This window comes from Acromyrmex echinatior, chromosome 14 (genome assembly GCF_024713525.1).
Source record: "Acromyrmex echinatior isolate Ae372 chromosome 14, ASM2471352v2, whole genome shotgun sequence".
Lineage (NCBI taxonomy): Eukaryota > Metazoa > Arthropoda > Insecta > Hymenoptera > Formicidae > Acromyrmex > Acromyrmex echinatior.
In genome coordinates this window covers 10812585-10829348 of record NC_141865.1, presented here as the reverse complement: position 1 = coordinate 10829348, position 16764 = coordinate 10812585, and the positions used below count along the sequence as shown (strand labels likewise).

General features: G+C 37.4%; 1 protein-coding gene across 12 annotated transcripts in view; it reads left to right on the top strand.

Moving 5' to 3' along the window:
- LOC105146732 (protein turtle) overlaps positions 1-16764 on the top strand; it is a 302876-nt gene that overhangs the window by 17726 nt on the left and 268386 nt on the right. For all 12 annotated transcript variants that reach the window (XM_087412975.1, XM_087412976.1, XM_087412979.1 and 9 more), the window contains 2 exons: positions 1059-1438; positions 1782-1817. The gene's annotated coding sequence lies outside the window, so the exon portion shown is untranslated. The remainder of the gene's footprint in view (positions 1-1058; positions 1439-1781; positions 1818-16764) is intronic.

Sequence of the window (16764 nt, the reverse complement as noted above, 5' to 3'; positions counted from 1 at the left end):
TTTTGCAACGTACAATGTGTTATTGTATAGGACGTTCGCTGTCTGTTTACGACCGCGTGACGACACTCGAGTCGGGGTGGCGCGCGACAAATACGTACATATCTCCGTATCATTATGACTTGAGACGCGATTACGACAGCTCGCGGGAGAGGATTAAACGTAACTATCTCTTACATTCACGATTCTCAGAGAGATTAATTGATTCCCGCTGTGAACCGCGCAAACATATTGAGATAATCATTACATTTGTCGAGTCAGATATTTCGTGTGATTAATTTTTTAGTAGTACATATAGAAAAATACATGGTGTACGCAAATAAGAATTATTTCAAGTTTTTCAAAAATTTATATGTTCCCAAATTTATTACGAAGTTCATTATATATGAGCATCAAATTTATTCAAAATATATTCTAAATTCTAGTAAGTTTAATGCTGCAATCAAAAATTTAATACTTTAATCAAAGATTATTAAATTTGAATTATCTATTATACAAGTTCTATCTGAATTATCTATATTACAAGTCATTTCTTCGATCAATTTTATAATTCTTTCATTTAATTCTTCGATTCAATTTTATATTCTTTAAAAGAAAATAAATTTTTATTTTAAACACATATAATATTAATGAGTTTTTCTAAAACTTATAATAAATATATTTTAAATGATATTATATTTTTGTGTGGGAATCGGAACGGCAAATAGCGAATAAAATTGGGAATTATAAATTATCGTTTTACTGTGATATTTATGGGTAATAATGATGTTTTAACAAGCTTTAAATCCGGAAATCGCATCGCATTTTAAATTTTGACAATTAATGTGTACAAAAATTAATGTGTCCAGATTGAAAGCGCGAGATAATGATTCAAAGCTTTGATTCGATTATTTATCAAATCAATCAATTATTAATAATATAAATGTTTCGCAGAATTCATTGCATTTTTTAAACATATTAAATTTACGTGCATAATGCTAAATTTCAATCACATATATTACTGATTATATCTCTCATATAGTGTGAAAAAAATAATCTTTTTAAATGACGTATTTTTATAGATATCGTGCAACATCATGGATGACAAATGTTCCTGGCATACAATCAATGCAGATTCCACTGGACTGTTCAAAAAATTCGTTCATCGCAAGTGCCGAATGGATTGCAAGTTCGTCGTTTTTCGTCGCGTTATTCCGTCGTAACACAGTAAAGTACGTGCGTTTAACATCGGGAGTGCCGCGTAAAGTATCGTGTGATTATCGTACATTTTTATGATTATTGCAATTGATCGTGTTTTCGCGAGTGTATATAGTGTTTTCGCGAGTGTATATAGTGTGTATATAGTGTTTTCGCGAGTGTATGAGTGCTAAAACTACACTGGAGGAATCTGAGAGGAAGAGCAGGCCAAGGTGGTATCAGGCAACGGTGGAGCAACCCAAGGGTACGTAATTAATTATTTATTCCTTGTTATTCGTAGAATCGATTGTTTATTCTCTGACGATTGCATGACGCTTTATTTTTCTACATCATTCTACAGCAAAATTAAAATTAAAATTTTTGTAACGAAGATATGTTCTTTTGAAATGTTTAATAAAATAAAGAAATTTAAATATTTAATAAAGAAAGTCGTAAGATAAAGATCTTTTTTTGAAACGTAATGTGAGATATTTAAAATAACTCTATTTTAAAAAGAAGGAAAAATTTAATGCGGATAATAATTATTTTCTGAATTATATATTATTATTTTGGATGCTGTTATAATTTGAATATGTTTATATTTACAGATTAATATTTCCACTCCACTGCTGCGCATCATACTGGTGAGTTAGATTATCTTATTTATTTTCAAATAGATTTCCGAAAGGCAGCTAAATATTGCAACTGAATATATAATATTTCATTCGTTTATCACTTTAAAATGGATCGGCGAAGATAAATTAATATTACTATCTTTTCTTTCATATCTATATAATACAAATGAAAGACATATGTAATTTTAACGTACGCTCTTAACGTATATTCCAAGAATGACATTAACGTTCTAACAAAAAGACATTAATTTCTAAGTTGCTTAAGCGGCTTAGCCGATGTAAATAACTTAAACCACTTAAGATAACTGTGATCCTCTTATCCCCAAGCAATTTTCATATTTCCTTTATTATCTCTCGTGAGTGTTGTAACCCATTGCGGCAACCTGCTGTTGCAAATCATGGTGTCACACCTGCGATAAGGTGGCATATACGGTGATAACTATTCTTTCGTCGAGTGGTTCGTGGAAATGCGATCGTTTTCCCGTCGTTATTCGCATCACGTCGGCTCTTACAAATGCTTTTTTCGTCTTTTACAAGAGCATTGGTTAACTTCCAAGTTTTCTTTACCTTTAATGTTGCAAGATCGGTGGAATTGTGCGGCGGTTTCGGTATCGGCGATTTTGCATGGACTGTGCGGCTTGTATTAACTCTCTCGGCGACCGGGACCGTTTAACCGGTAATCCGGCACGGAAGCAAATAAGTTAAAGTTCGCAAACTTGTCCCGTCGTGTAAACTTAAAGTACTTGGCCAAAACGTTTAGAGGAGACAAGCGCGCGTGCCCACACGCCGACGACCGCGTTATACGATGAGAAAGTTTTCAAAGACGCCATTCTCGTATCTGGCTCTAGGCGTTTTCGACGCTGTACCTTGTTCGTTTCCTACATAAATAGGTAGTGCCTTGTCTTCGTTAAATTATCGCTAGTCAGGGCGCCGTTTAAACACTCTCGCGACTCTCTCTAACTCGCACTCGCGCAGATTCGGGGCTTACGCGGATTACGTATCGCTCGCGATATATTGTTTCACGAAGTTCGATAATGGTTTACTGAAGTGTCGTTATTTGTTGCTAATAATTGCTACTCTCTTCATTATTCAGAAATATAAATTGTATCTTTAAAAGCGAGCGTAACAATTTTACGCTCGCGCTGTAAAAACTAAAAAAAAAAAATTTAATTATCCTAAGTTGAAACGAAGATTGTATTACATAAATAATAAAAAGCTAAAAAAATTTAATTATCCTCGGTTGAAACAAAGATTTTATTACATATTTTTATATGTAACATAATCTTTGTTTTAATTGAGAATAATTAAACTTTTTTTTAACTTTTATTATTTATATATAAACGTACCTTTTGCTTTCCTGTATTATCTCTCATGTTTTTGCAACACGTTCAAATGTAATAAATTGTTAAAAGTTAAAAAAGAATTTTTTCAACAAAGTTAAGTGGAATGACACTTTATTCGATATCATCACCTTCCGAAAATATGTATTATCGCGAAGTTAAAGTCTAATATCCACTGTCATAATATCAGCGTCTGTCGTGTCGTTAAATATTCTAACGTCCGTGGTATTCCAGATGATCTCGTAATTTTTTCCGGGTAATGTTCCATTCGCTTTCCAGTTATCGCTATGAGAGAATGAAATTTGTTGCGGCAAATGGATATTTATGCGATGTACATCTACAAGAGCTCGAACGGATTTACGCACCGTGACTGTGAAGGAAAGAAGCGAAGGGGATAATCTCATGCTCAATTTTCTAAATAGATCGAGCATATAAAGTATATCATTCATCGCGCTACAGTTAGAAGAATAATGCACGCAATGCGTAACACCGCGTCGCTTCCTAATTGATCACTTTCTTCATCAAACTGATATATCAGTGATTTAATACAATCATTTAGCGCTACACTTGTATCATCAATTTTTATTTCGTCGGCAATTAATCTAAACACGCGTAAATTTCATACCTCCAACGATGATGGTATCAGGAAAGTGTTATTACACTTCATCTTCAAAAATCGATTTTTTTAAGGGCTGGGTAGGTCGAGCGTAGTAACAGCGTTCTTGGTTTTAATCGTATCCATTAATCGTTATTTTCGCAGTTGAATATGCGCTTCACGCTGCATTGGACGTTATTCCTTTACAACGAGGCGTTCCTTAATTTACTTGGCACTGTTCGCGACGGTTATACACCGGGAACAATTTTCGAGAAGCCTGCCTTTTCGGCGTTAGCAATGTTATTGACGACAGTTGCATTTGAGGCGCAGATTGAAATTTAATTTTCGCGTGTTCAAGACTTTAATGTTGAGGACATAATTTTCAAATTAAACTGTTTCAACACTTTGCGAAATTATCTCTGTACTTACTTGCGACGATATAAATTAATAGACGGTGTGAGGCACAATAGATTTTTTTCATTTCTGTAGAATTAAAAATAGAAAGCATCGAAACTATTCCGATATTGAAAGAAATATTGGTTTTGCTAAAATATCTAAAAATTTAACTAAGTACAGATTTCAAAATAATTTTGATGAATTATTAAAATGTTAATTATGTAAGAAACTCAAGCATGATGAGTGATGGTGTAAAAGTTTTGACATTCTAGAGAGCAACCAGTTTGACTATCCTACATATAATAGTTATTTTAGACCAAGAAAATTATTTTCAGATCCGTATCTATCTAAATTTTTAGATACTTCAGCAAAATTATTCTTTCCGTGCAGTCAGCTTTGGATTCTCCGTGACACGTGTTCCTTCGCTTCTCGAGTTTAATCTGCGAAATGTGATAAATATAAAAATGAGCAGTCGTCTCGGTGCAACGCGCACGGCAGAAATGTTCTTGTACGCAGCAGAATCGGCCGTTTGCCAGTGTTCGAAATCCAATTTCTTGCTAGAAGCCCTAGGAAACAATACGTCCTCGTTCAGCCGCTCCGATCCTGGAGTCCCTTCTTAATCTTTTAGTTCTCAGCAGTAAAGTGTCCGGCTGTAACAAGTTACGATCCTGGAAGTAGAGCGGCTGTGCGAGTAGTGTAAGAAGAACAAAACCTTCGTCTCGCGACTTTTGTATTGGCTGCAACTTCGTGGAATGACACTTTGCAGTTGTTGCCAGGTCGAGGCAGGGCGCGATATGGAGAAGTCAAAAGATCGGTTTCAATTAACAAAAACATTGCTATAACATTTTCCGCACGATATATTTCCGAAACAATTATTAATCGTCGCCCATATTATTATCGAAAATTGAGCAGCTATTTTCATGACGCGAAACTCGGAGCAGTATTTCGGATAAATTTTCCAGTCGTATTACTGTCTCCGCAACGAGGATCACGTTATAGGACGAAGCAATGCAAACTCGATTCCCGATGTCAGAGCGAGCGATCTAGTAGAAACCTAAACACATCGTAGACTCGGCGACTCGGCAAACGTATCTCCTGCCTGAGATCCATACTCCGGAGTACCTTCCGGACGATATCGCAGGACGTGAAATCCGATCCTCCGTAGCCACGACAACGACGTTCTCGTCCACAACCACATATATATAGGTATACGTAAGTGAGACTCCCGGTTGCGGGAGCGAGAGGCTTGTTCGGCCACGAAGGAGTCTGAGTGCGCGTTAAGGAGAGACGAGGCAGGTTGTAAGCGAGGTGAGGAACCGGCAGGTTGTAACCGGCGCGGTTTCTCCTCATCTTCTCTCGTTGCTTGGCGTTAGCCGATGCTGGACGTTGGTTGTACTCGCGATATTCGAGTACCTACTCGAGTCTCGGTTCTCCCGGTCCTTTAGCCTTGGACGGAAAGCATTGACCTCTGCGTTCCACTCCGAGGGCACAACCGGTCACGTGGACCACGGTCTACTACAAAATACTCGTTCTCTCTCTCTCTCTCTTTCTCTCTGTTTCTTTCCTTTCATACACACGTATATATCTTGGAGGCTGGTAATTCTCCCTTCTCGTTCTCTTCCGTCCATCTTCCTCTTTCTGTCCCTCCTTTCGTCTGTTGTAATTTCTCTCGAACGTAGGTATGTACATGCATGCATTGTATACGCGCGATGTAAACGCTCTCGCTTACATAGAATTTTGCATACAACTTGAAAATGCCATTGAATTTTTATTATACACTTCGTTTTTCTTCGTCTACATCTATGTTTACGTTTTACATATATTATATCGTGGGAATTATCGGTCGATAATAGGAAGATACGATTTTTTATAAAGAAAATAATAATGGAGATATACTGATACATTGATATTAACATATGTATTTACACTGATTAATTACAAATGTAAGAAAACGATATTTATGACGCGACAATTGAATTTAATAAAAATAAAAATTATTTTTTCTAACGCGCGATCTTCTTTCTTTAATACGGTTGCGGTTGTGTAATATCACTGAAATTGAGATAAGCATGCCTTCTATTTTTGCTCCAATTATCGTCGATTCGTTTCACTTCTTCTTCGACGACTCGTCTCCGTCATGGAGCAATCGACGAACAAACCGTTCTTCTGAAACGTGCACAATCCGACTGCCGGGAAAAAAGAGGTTGAAATACCGATATTATTCATAATGCAAACAGTAACAGTGCAGTACGAAGTGCTCTCGAAGCATACAATTCTATAATAATTTCAAAGGCCTGCGTCAATTGAAGTCCAACTCACTTGCACGAAAAATTGAAAGTTTTATTTACTGTAAACAATGAATTTTATTTTACGTGTCTGCAATTTGTATAATATTATAATTTTCATGAATGTTATATCTAATTTACTTAATTTATACGAAAAATTAAAACGAGTTACATTTACAATATTCTCACGTATTAGTTTATTTTTTATATATTTATTATATATTATATTATTAAATAAATTGAAGGCTTAATCAATTATTAGAAACTTTCACAAAGCCAAAGTAAAAGAAAGTATTCGTGAGCATTATTTAATTTAAAAAACAGAGAGAGAGAGAGAAAGAGAGAGACGTATGAAATGTCAATATATCGTATGAAAATCGCAATATATATATGATGCATGATTGTGCACGATGAATAAAAATGACAATTTTTAGGAAGCAATAGTGTTCACTGCTGGTCGTTCAGTTTATCGTGAATTAGTTAAATGGGCATTCGGGGCGCCAGGCCGAGCGCCGTCAGTGGCGCGGCGAAAAAGCAATATTGATCCTATGCTAATTTTGCTACTGAGTTATGAAGGGTTCGTGCCGAATAGGATAATTTATTCTCCTGTTAATGCCAACTCGTACACGCTCCTGCGACCGTCGGGCGTGCGCACGGCGAGTACTCCCAGGAAAATCAGATTCGCGCCGTAAACCGGCTGGAATTCCATCGTGGATTCATGTACGTCACGGTAAAGTAACGTAAGTCCGGTGACGACGTTACGCTCCGACGGAACGAGGACTTTTCGCGTTGACGCGTCCTGTCGCAAAGGACGTTCGCTCATTTCCTAGGACGCAGCCATACCGGAACTTTTGAACTCATACATTTATAATAGCAACTCCATTTTCGTACTTGGCCTTCGCAGACGCACCATTTGTTACACCGTAACGTCGCGACGTACGCGCTCTTCTACTTAATATTTACAATCTGAGTACATTGTCAAAACTTGGCGGAAACAAATATAATAATTGTATCTAGGATCTAAAAGTATGGTGTTTGATTTATTTTGATTATTCACTGAGACAAATAATGGTTGCAGTTACTAAAATTTAATTATAATTTACAGTCATTTTTTGGAACAACTATATATTTATATTTGTTTTAACCACGGACATATAATCAATTATGCTATTAATAATAATAATCACACATACTGAAGAAAATATTTAGTTTTTGCTTAACATATTTTTAATTATTTTCATATAAATAACAAGTAACTTTAAAGAAATGGTTCAATTAAATTTTATTTACTATTCGTAACTTGTGATATTTTACTATATTAATATTTGAAATTGTCACATAATCTATAGTATAGTTTTTGGGAGAATTATACATATATGATTATTATTACTAATATCAGTAATAACAGTAATAAAAATCATAAAAATGGAGCTTTTAACTATAATTATTTTACTATAATTATAGTCACAAATACCAAATACTTTTTTCTTAATGTTGCGTGTGTAATATCTCAAGAATTTATTGTTCATAAAATTTTTTTACGATTACTGAATTTAATTTTTTTTTTAATTTTTCTTTTATTATTTTTACCTAATGCTGCTTTACTTCTAATTTCTTTATAAATTATACAAGAAAATTACAAGTTCTTTAATGTAGTTTGTTTTGCATTTAATCCATTAAGTTTAAATTTTTGTCAATTGAAATCCACATAATTATTTTATTAGAACTCGATTGAATCGCAAGCTATAAAATATATTACAAGCAACTTTATTAATTAGTTTACAAGCTTCTACTCGATTCGTGATGCAACGCATGTCACAAAAGTAAAAAAAAAATATTAACGGGTGGTCCTTCGGTGCGATCGTTACAATGGTTGGCCTTACTAATCCCATCGATCATTCGCCTGTCTTCGCTGTCCACCGAATTGCTCCTACTGTGGAGAGACAGTTCACGCAGAGTCTGAGACACAATCCGAAGTTCCGCTCGATCGGATGTGTATACATGATCGTAGAACAGCATTCGAGCGACTGCTGATTCGTATTTATGGGCCCTTAATTCCGCGCGACTGGACTTAATTCGCACCTTCATGGGTCCGAGTCGCATTATCGAGTTGTCACCGTAAAATAAAAAGCATCGCTGCTTTCGTGCAACAATATTGACGTTGTCATCGAGTTGCGGTGACATGCTTGTCGTAACAATGTTATATCGATGCAATATATGCGGTTAGATAGGAAACTACGACACGAGTTCCGTCGCTCGTTATAGTTCTCAGGAATGCAGCAAATTTAAAATTATTGGCTAACTTTGTTTGATGCAGAAATGCTTCGTTGAGAAATGATCTACTAACGATGATAGAATGTTTCATAGATGGGCTTACAGTAACATTTGTAAATTTCTTGAGAACGTACACAAAAAAAAATCGGTTCTGTTAAAATATTTAAAAAGTTAGCTAGATGCAGATTTGAAAATATTTTTGTTTAGCCGTTTAAACTGATTGCTAGAATGTTTTTCCATCAACGTTTAAGCGTTTTACATAATCATTTTGATGGCCCGACAAAATTATTTTTAGCTTTGTGTATCTAGCTAAATTTTTAGATATTTTAGTAAAACTATTCTTATGTAATTATATTATTTTATAAACAAATGATATTACGTATAAATTATTACAAATATCTTAGTGAAAATGAATATCATTGTGTTGCATTTATTAAAGATTTATCACATGTGATTCCGTGAATGATATTTAACACAGTTTCATCGCTTTGAAGCGTTATTCTGCATGTTAACATATTGTTAGAAAAACAAACTTCGACTCTCATAATATTATCCCGGCAACGATCCATGTGCATGATCCGAGCTCCGGAACCATCGGCAGGAAGTCAAACCGATAGCGAGGAAGCAACGGAGAAGCTAATCACGGCGTTTTACCAGCGTCGCCTAGGAAGTATTAGGTCAGTTCAAGGCAGCCATCGTTTGCACGGCCGTGATTAGAGCTTGCTACGCGCTTGCGGACGTGGGATTTGCGGTTACGGGGATTTGTAGTACAAATACGACATGTGGACCGAATACGACCTGGCCATATACGGCCATACGACCCATACGATTGTACGACCGTATAACGACCGCTATATAGCACGTACGGATACGTCCATGGACAGCAGCCGGCTATGGGGCCCTCGTTACAACTGCACAACTACCAAACTACATTATTGCAGCTTGGGAATCTCGGCGTAACTTCAGCATAGTCCGGCAGGCCGGAACTATTTCCCCCGAGGGTTACCACGGTTCTGTCGTTCTGCTGGACATAAGCGCGTTCCGCGTTCCCGGTTCTCGGGAAATGTTGGGCGTCGTCGCGATCGGCTTCTGCTTTCTCTGGAACTGATCTTGATTTCAACGCCGCTATTAGATTGGATTACGTGCCGGGAAACGCATAGCTATAGCTCGCCAACTATTGATCATCTCCGGCGAACGTCGACGCAAGATGTTAGGCGACGTACAGATTGTTATTTTAACACTCGCACGTTCTCATACAAGCTCCTCGCCCCCACGAGAAACTTTTGGTAATAGTTAAGGAAGATTAATGGCCAGACCGCCGCGTTTATTTATCCGCTCTCGGGCGAAGCGCGTGTTGGGTGATTGAACATTTCGAAGACTGATCGGATTAATCGATTATTGATCCACCGTCTTAACATTTCGTTAAAGATTAGCAACCTCATTTTCCTGATCTTTGCCGAGGAACGTTGCTCAACGCTGTCGTGGCACAGGTGCGCTCGGATGATGCAAACGGGATCTGATTTCAGATCCCTCCGCTCCGATTCTATCCAAGATATCCCCCGTGGCGATACTTCCGGTTAAGCTACGTAACTTTCTCTCTCCATCTCTCTCTTTCTCTTGCGAAGCGTTTTTAGAGAGCTTTGCTTGCTGCAACATCGCTGGCTTTCCATTACGGGGCTGTTTTGAGATTGTTACGGCAGACGCCGGGGTTTGAGTAGTGCTTGTTTGCTTATTCTTGCAAGGCAAACGACGCTTCCCGACGGCACTAAGTACACGGCGTTTTCTCAATATTCCTGTAAATAACGGGAATCGTGCAGAAGGAGAATACCCCGTTGTACAACACATTGAGGGAACCGGACTTACCGTTTCTATTCTTGCCACTTGTTAGGGTATAAGTCGCTCCTCCCTGAAAGAAAATCGCGATAAATTATGTAAATTTCGACTGGATATTTACGTACTTTCTGACATGCTTTTAATGTGCTTCTAGCCGAAGTTTCAGACCATGTAAAACGTTAAACGTTCCTCTTAAATTTGCGACGACGAAAAAAAAGGGGTAGAAGGAAGCGGAAGATGGAGAGAGGAGACCGGTACCTAAAATTTCCATTAACGCTCGGCTGCACGACGACTGTAAATTATGACTGTAACGCGTAAGAGGAAAGACGGTAACAAATGGTAAAATTATCCGGAAAATTAAGTTTTATAAAAGAGTCGGCTGTGCGCGCGCGAACGCGAAACGGCTTCTCGATTCGTGCCTGGATCGTAAACATGACCTAGAGCCATTAGACCCACCGTGCATCCCTCGTGAGTTCAACTAGTGTGAAATATTCTTCATTTCATTTAGGTCCATTATCTATTTATGCTCTCTCTACTTTGCCTATCACTTCGCCTATCACTTATTCCTATCCAGGTCGGCAAAGGCAAAGTATACCTTTATTTATCAGAATCAATTGAAATACATAGCGACCGATTTGCTCTGCTTATCTTCATTTATATCGTAAATATTTGAATTAAATGAGGTAAATGTATTAAGAATGAACCTCGATTAAAATTAACATTATAAAGTTAGAGGCGCGTTGTGTCATCGGATAAACTGCGCATCATGACATGAATCCACGTATACCGTCACAGTTAATTGCATTATATGAAGTCAGGATTTTCGTGTAGTTACACGCGTATGACGTAGCTAACCTTATCCTGTCGCCGATCTTCCCCGCATCGTAAACCCAATCCGTAACCATTAGATTACAGCAGGATCCATCAAATTTGGAGTTGACTTTGACGTTACGCGTAACGGTGCACCTAAACTTCTGCGTTTAGAGATACTCGCTTATCCTAATATACCACTTACGTTGACGCACCTGAACGTACAAGAATCTACCGATCTCTTGCAGGTATCATATTTGTATTAGTACACATGATACTTTGTAATAGCAACCAGAGTTTTGCGTGCGATAACACTAATCGAAAATATCTCAGACACAGGACACAAGCGAAGAAAGATCTATTTTTCGTCCGTACACTCTAAAAAATAGCAATGTCTATATAATTCTCAATGTGTTGGTATTAATATTAATACTAGTATAATGTGAATACCATGGATTTTAAAATCACATCATGATGTTGATAATGAAATCCACGTTGATGTTAATATTAACACATTGAGAATTAAAATTTAATAAAATCATTGAGAATTATATAGACACCGTATATAGATGTTAAATCACATCGATTTTTTAGAGTGTACATATGTAGTCATGACACATGTATGTAATATACATTTTACGAAATATTACAATGTTTGAGAAGTCTTTGTCATTGATACAATTGGAATGTGCTGTTAAAATCGTCACAAATTTTACAATATAAGAAAGAACGATCTTGCTGAAGTATCTAAAAATTTAGCTAAATTCAGATACGAAAGTAATTTTGTTTGGATCATCAAAATAATTTAGAACATTTAAACTGGTCGCTGAAAAGTAAAATGTTAAAACTTTTTACAGCATTAATCATCAATGTTATATAATTATTTTTTATTATTCAACGAAATCATTTTTAGATTTTATCTAATTAAATTTTTAGATACTTTAGCTAAACTGTTTTTTCCCCTGCAGGCATTAATTTATTTGCAAATCATAATTTGAGAGTAATTCCGGTACCTTCGAAATACGCCAAATAGCAATTTCTCAACAATATAAAAATATCAATTAAACGCGAAATGAAAAGTTCTCGAAATTTGTACGGATGAAGTTTTTTCCACTAGTTTATAACCTTTTATAAAGAATAATTGGACAATGTCGCTGATATTGATTACAGATTAAATTATAGATAGATATTGATAGATATTGATAGATTGGAGCATAATTACGTAGCAGTTTCAAGCATGATGAACAATGCTGTAAGTTTTGACATTTTAGCAATCAGTTTGAGCGTCCTACATAATTATTTTGATGCTTGAACAAAATTATATTCAAATTTGCATCCGACTAAATTTTTAAATACCTTGGCAAAAGAATCGCAAGAAAATTATGCTTCGAAAGGCTCGACTACGTTTCCACAAAATCTTGTTTATATAGTCGGAGATCAACTCTATGATCATAGTTAGATTGTACGAATGCCGTTGGGCAGGATCTGCATTCGGTAGATTTAATTGATCAGATTCACCTGTGTGAGAGATATTATGCGGTCAGCAGCGCGGCGGATTTGCCTCTAAATCAAATTCCCTTTTGACGCTATTGGCGAAATGCCTCGTTAATTAGTACGTATTCTCTCCAGCCCTTTTCATTCGCTCTGTTCGATTTTACCGTGAATGATTCGCAAACGCGTGAACGAAAACCGGCGCAGCTTCGTCTGCACCCTCTCGGTGCGTTGAAGCAGAAAAGCTTGGGCAATGGAATCGCTAATCCGACGATAAACATATCCGGGCTGCCCGGAGTTCCGGTTGTTTGCGTAACAACAATAAACCCACGAACGTTGTGCGCATCTGGCTGCGAAGATACGCGAGCTTTCGCGTACGTCATTATTTGCGTAGATGGTGTATCAAATTTTTTTTTTTTTTTTTTTTTTCTGGAATAGAAGGGAGGACGGTGATCGTATATAAAACTAGGCGATTTTAAATGAATGCGGTTGGTACGATAGCTTATCTCGCACAAAATGCAATGTGCGATAGGATTGAAGGTCTGATCCGCGAAATGCCGCTTGTGTTTCAGTTCGCGTTCACAATTTTCATTTATTTCGGTAAAAGCGACATTTAAAAAGTAGATCAATTGCAGCAGATAGATCCGCAAATCTGTGATTTACCACTTCGCCAGAATCAGAATTGACGTGAGATATTTGCTCGTAAAGAGAACGGTGTCAATGTTAATTCAGAAACGCACGCTATTGATGAATTTAATAGATCAAAGGATCGACTGATCGCGTCGCTATCGGTGCGAAATTAACGAGGGGCTCTCCGACATCAGATGCAGGTAAATATACATATGTATGTGTTTGGCAGCAACCGTAATGCATTTCGCCTATCACGCGAATAGGTACTTTGGGCCGTGTGTCTATTAGTTATGGTAACTATTCGCGGGATTCCTAATCCAGTTCAGAGTTTGCTTTCGATCGAAGTTACGAACCGCGGTCGCGAAGGACGGGCGCATAGATAAGCGGTGAGTTGCAGTTGCGACAAACTTTGAAATGCCATCTGTCCTACGAAGCGTCGCATTGCGCGTCGACATTGCGAATTCTGTATCACAGTTGAAAGATCGTCGAGAGATAAAAGCAAGATTATTTTTTCTTTTCATGTAGCTTACCGAGGTCCGAGAAATCCCCATTGAAATTATTTTAGCTTCAGTTTCCGCCTACGATCAATGGAACTCTTCTCGACGAAGAGGCACACCTTTTCCCGGCTGTGCGTTCAGGTCGAGCACAACAAGCGCAGCTTCAATAACGAAGATTGAAATTACAGAGTTTCTACCGTATCGGCTTTTTCATCTCGCGAATTACGTCGCGAAGTATCCAGGGAAACTAATCGAGATTAGCCGCGTTAAAAAGTTGCGTCGCTCTCTCGAGAATCGCACCGTTCCACGATAATCCATTTACAGATTCTTTCGAATTGGAATTAATTCAAAGATGGCGCACAACTGGGACACACGCGAAATGGTTTGTGAATATGAAATTGTTTAGACCAGACGACGTAGATGCAAAAAGGTGTATCTGGGGAACGAGAGAAAGTTGACGCGGAATAGCAAGTAACAGTACGTTGTAGCACGCTTTAGTGATTAAAGGCGTAGGATTGAGCGAACAAAGAACCTCGCGTTGAAGATGAGACCTCGGTCGACGAAACTTCGCGTTGTTCGTTACGCCAGGTAAATTGCCATTATAAACGAGACAATGTACTAGCGTGCACACGCGGCAGAAGTTTGTGATTTCATTTCGCAAATCGTTCCGTTATCGGAACGCAGCTCTTCGTTCGCTCGTACGCGCGAGTCTCTTTAAAGTTGCGGCTAAGTCTTCGATTTTGAGTTACTCCAGGTATTCACGGATTATTACGCGCATAATATCGCGTGTCGCTGTTAAGTATCGCGCACTTAATAACCCGCCGTTTCAATATCGCGGAAAATATTTTAAAAATTGCGAACGCTGTCGGTGATTCACCATTAATGAGTATTTTACTATTTATTAGCCCATTAGCTGCCATGTATATCTTATGGCTTTTTATAAGAAGCTTTTTATGCTGGAGATATTCATCTGTATATTGCACACTAAAAACTCTTTACTGTTTTTCAAATATATTTTTTTTTATTTTTTAATGGAAACGAGGAAGCTTTGTTGTACAGTACCGTTCAAAAGTATTTGCTCGCTCTCTCTTAATTAAATGAAGAAGTGTGAATTTCCATTTTCTTTCCTACATGTTTGACTAAAAATATATAGTATAGCTAAAAATATTTAATTCTACATATACAATAGAAGAATACGGTAGAATTAAAACGAAATTCGATATATAAAAAGGTACGTACAAAAATTAAAGTGCAAATACTTTTGAGCGATAGTGTATGTTGTTAGCCTTAAAGCGACGATCGCAATAAAGCTGAGAGCTACGTGCAAAAATTATTGATAGACATAACGTGAAGGTATCGCGTAAAATTCGTTGATTTTTTAATCGGAATCAGCATTAAATACGCGTTGATTATGTGTAAATAAATGAAATGATCGTGCAAAGGATCGTGGGTGGAAACAATGGCGGGAAACGCGCTTTCGTATCAATATATCCGGTGTACGTATAAATTTCTGGCGGCACGCCGGACATTTTCGGAGTGTATAATCGCAAAAGCTGGCCGTAATTACCGGCTGTGGGATATTTTTCAGTCACGCCTTCAGCTCTTCGGGCCGAAATCGAATGAATCGCTTGCACCGCACCGTCACCTCCATCACTCGTCCTCTCCGACGCATAACGATAGTCAATTCAATTTGAATCGTGGCCAAGCTCAACGGGACAGTTAATTACGTACGAATGACAGCTTCGCCTCGCGCGAATTTGTCGCGTTGATTCATTCGAAATCGCCATAGATTGGCTTCCGTATTCTTTTTCTTCCCTCTATCCTAATCGCGTGCGATATAAGAGAATAATAGATTCGGTCGATCAAAAACTGTGAATTTGAATTTATCGCGGCTGTCGTGTTGTCTTCCTCTCGCTTTCTCATCGCCTGCTTTCTCATTCAGTCTTGTTTCGTTGAATGTTTACGCTCAAAGCTGACACTTTTAACACAACGTCACCGCAGCGACGCTAGTATTAATAGAGGCCAAAACGGACACTGCAATCTCTGGTCCTGGCAGTCGTTTCTCCCTTTCACTCTTCCTCAGTTCACTTTCTCTTTCCTCCCCTTTCTCTATCTTTCTATATCTTAATCCTCTGTCACTCCATTTGTCTCTTGCTCGCATACCCACGATGGTCTCGTGCTTTCGTAGGTCGTCAGGTCTCGTGAATGAAACGAAGGCGTGGCGCTCACGTTGATTCATAGTTTGACTGCAAAGCACGACAGAATTCGTCTTCCCTTCACAAGAGACTCCACGACAATTCGTCCGCTCGGTCATTTATTTATGTTCTCTTTCGCCGCATCATTAACTTTCGTTAAAGGACTACCATACGAAAAGTAATGTTCGTGTGTGTGTATTGCTCTAAGAATGTGCTTGTCTTTGATTTTTTTAATAAAGATGTATTATATTTCTAAAACCATCAGCGATTTATTAAATATATAATCTTTTAATATGTTATTTTTTAATATGGTGCTCGATAATATCGGTGTATTTATGTATCTATATATATATGACATCGAAATTATTTTATAATTATGTTTCTTTTTGTAGCCAAAATAAATAGAAATATTGAATAGAACGGTGATCCACGACGCGGAACGTGTTAAAAAACTATTGATAATGTAATAGAGATGTTAAAAAGTATTAGGTGTTGGAATTAATTCGTAGCGTTTTACAAGTGATGGGAAGTACTTTCATTAATGTATTTTTTAATGCTCATGTGAAATAAATAACATTCTTTCATTAAAAACGCTACGAATTAATTCCAA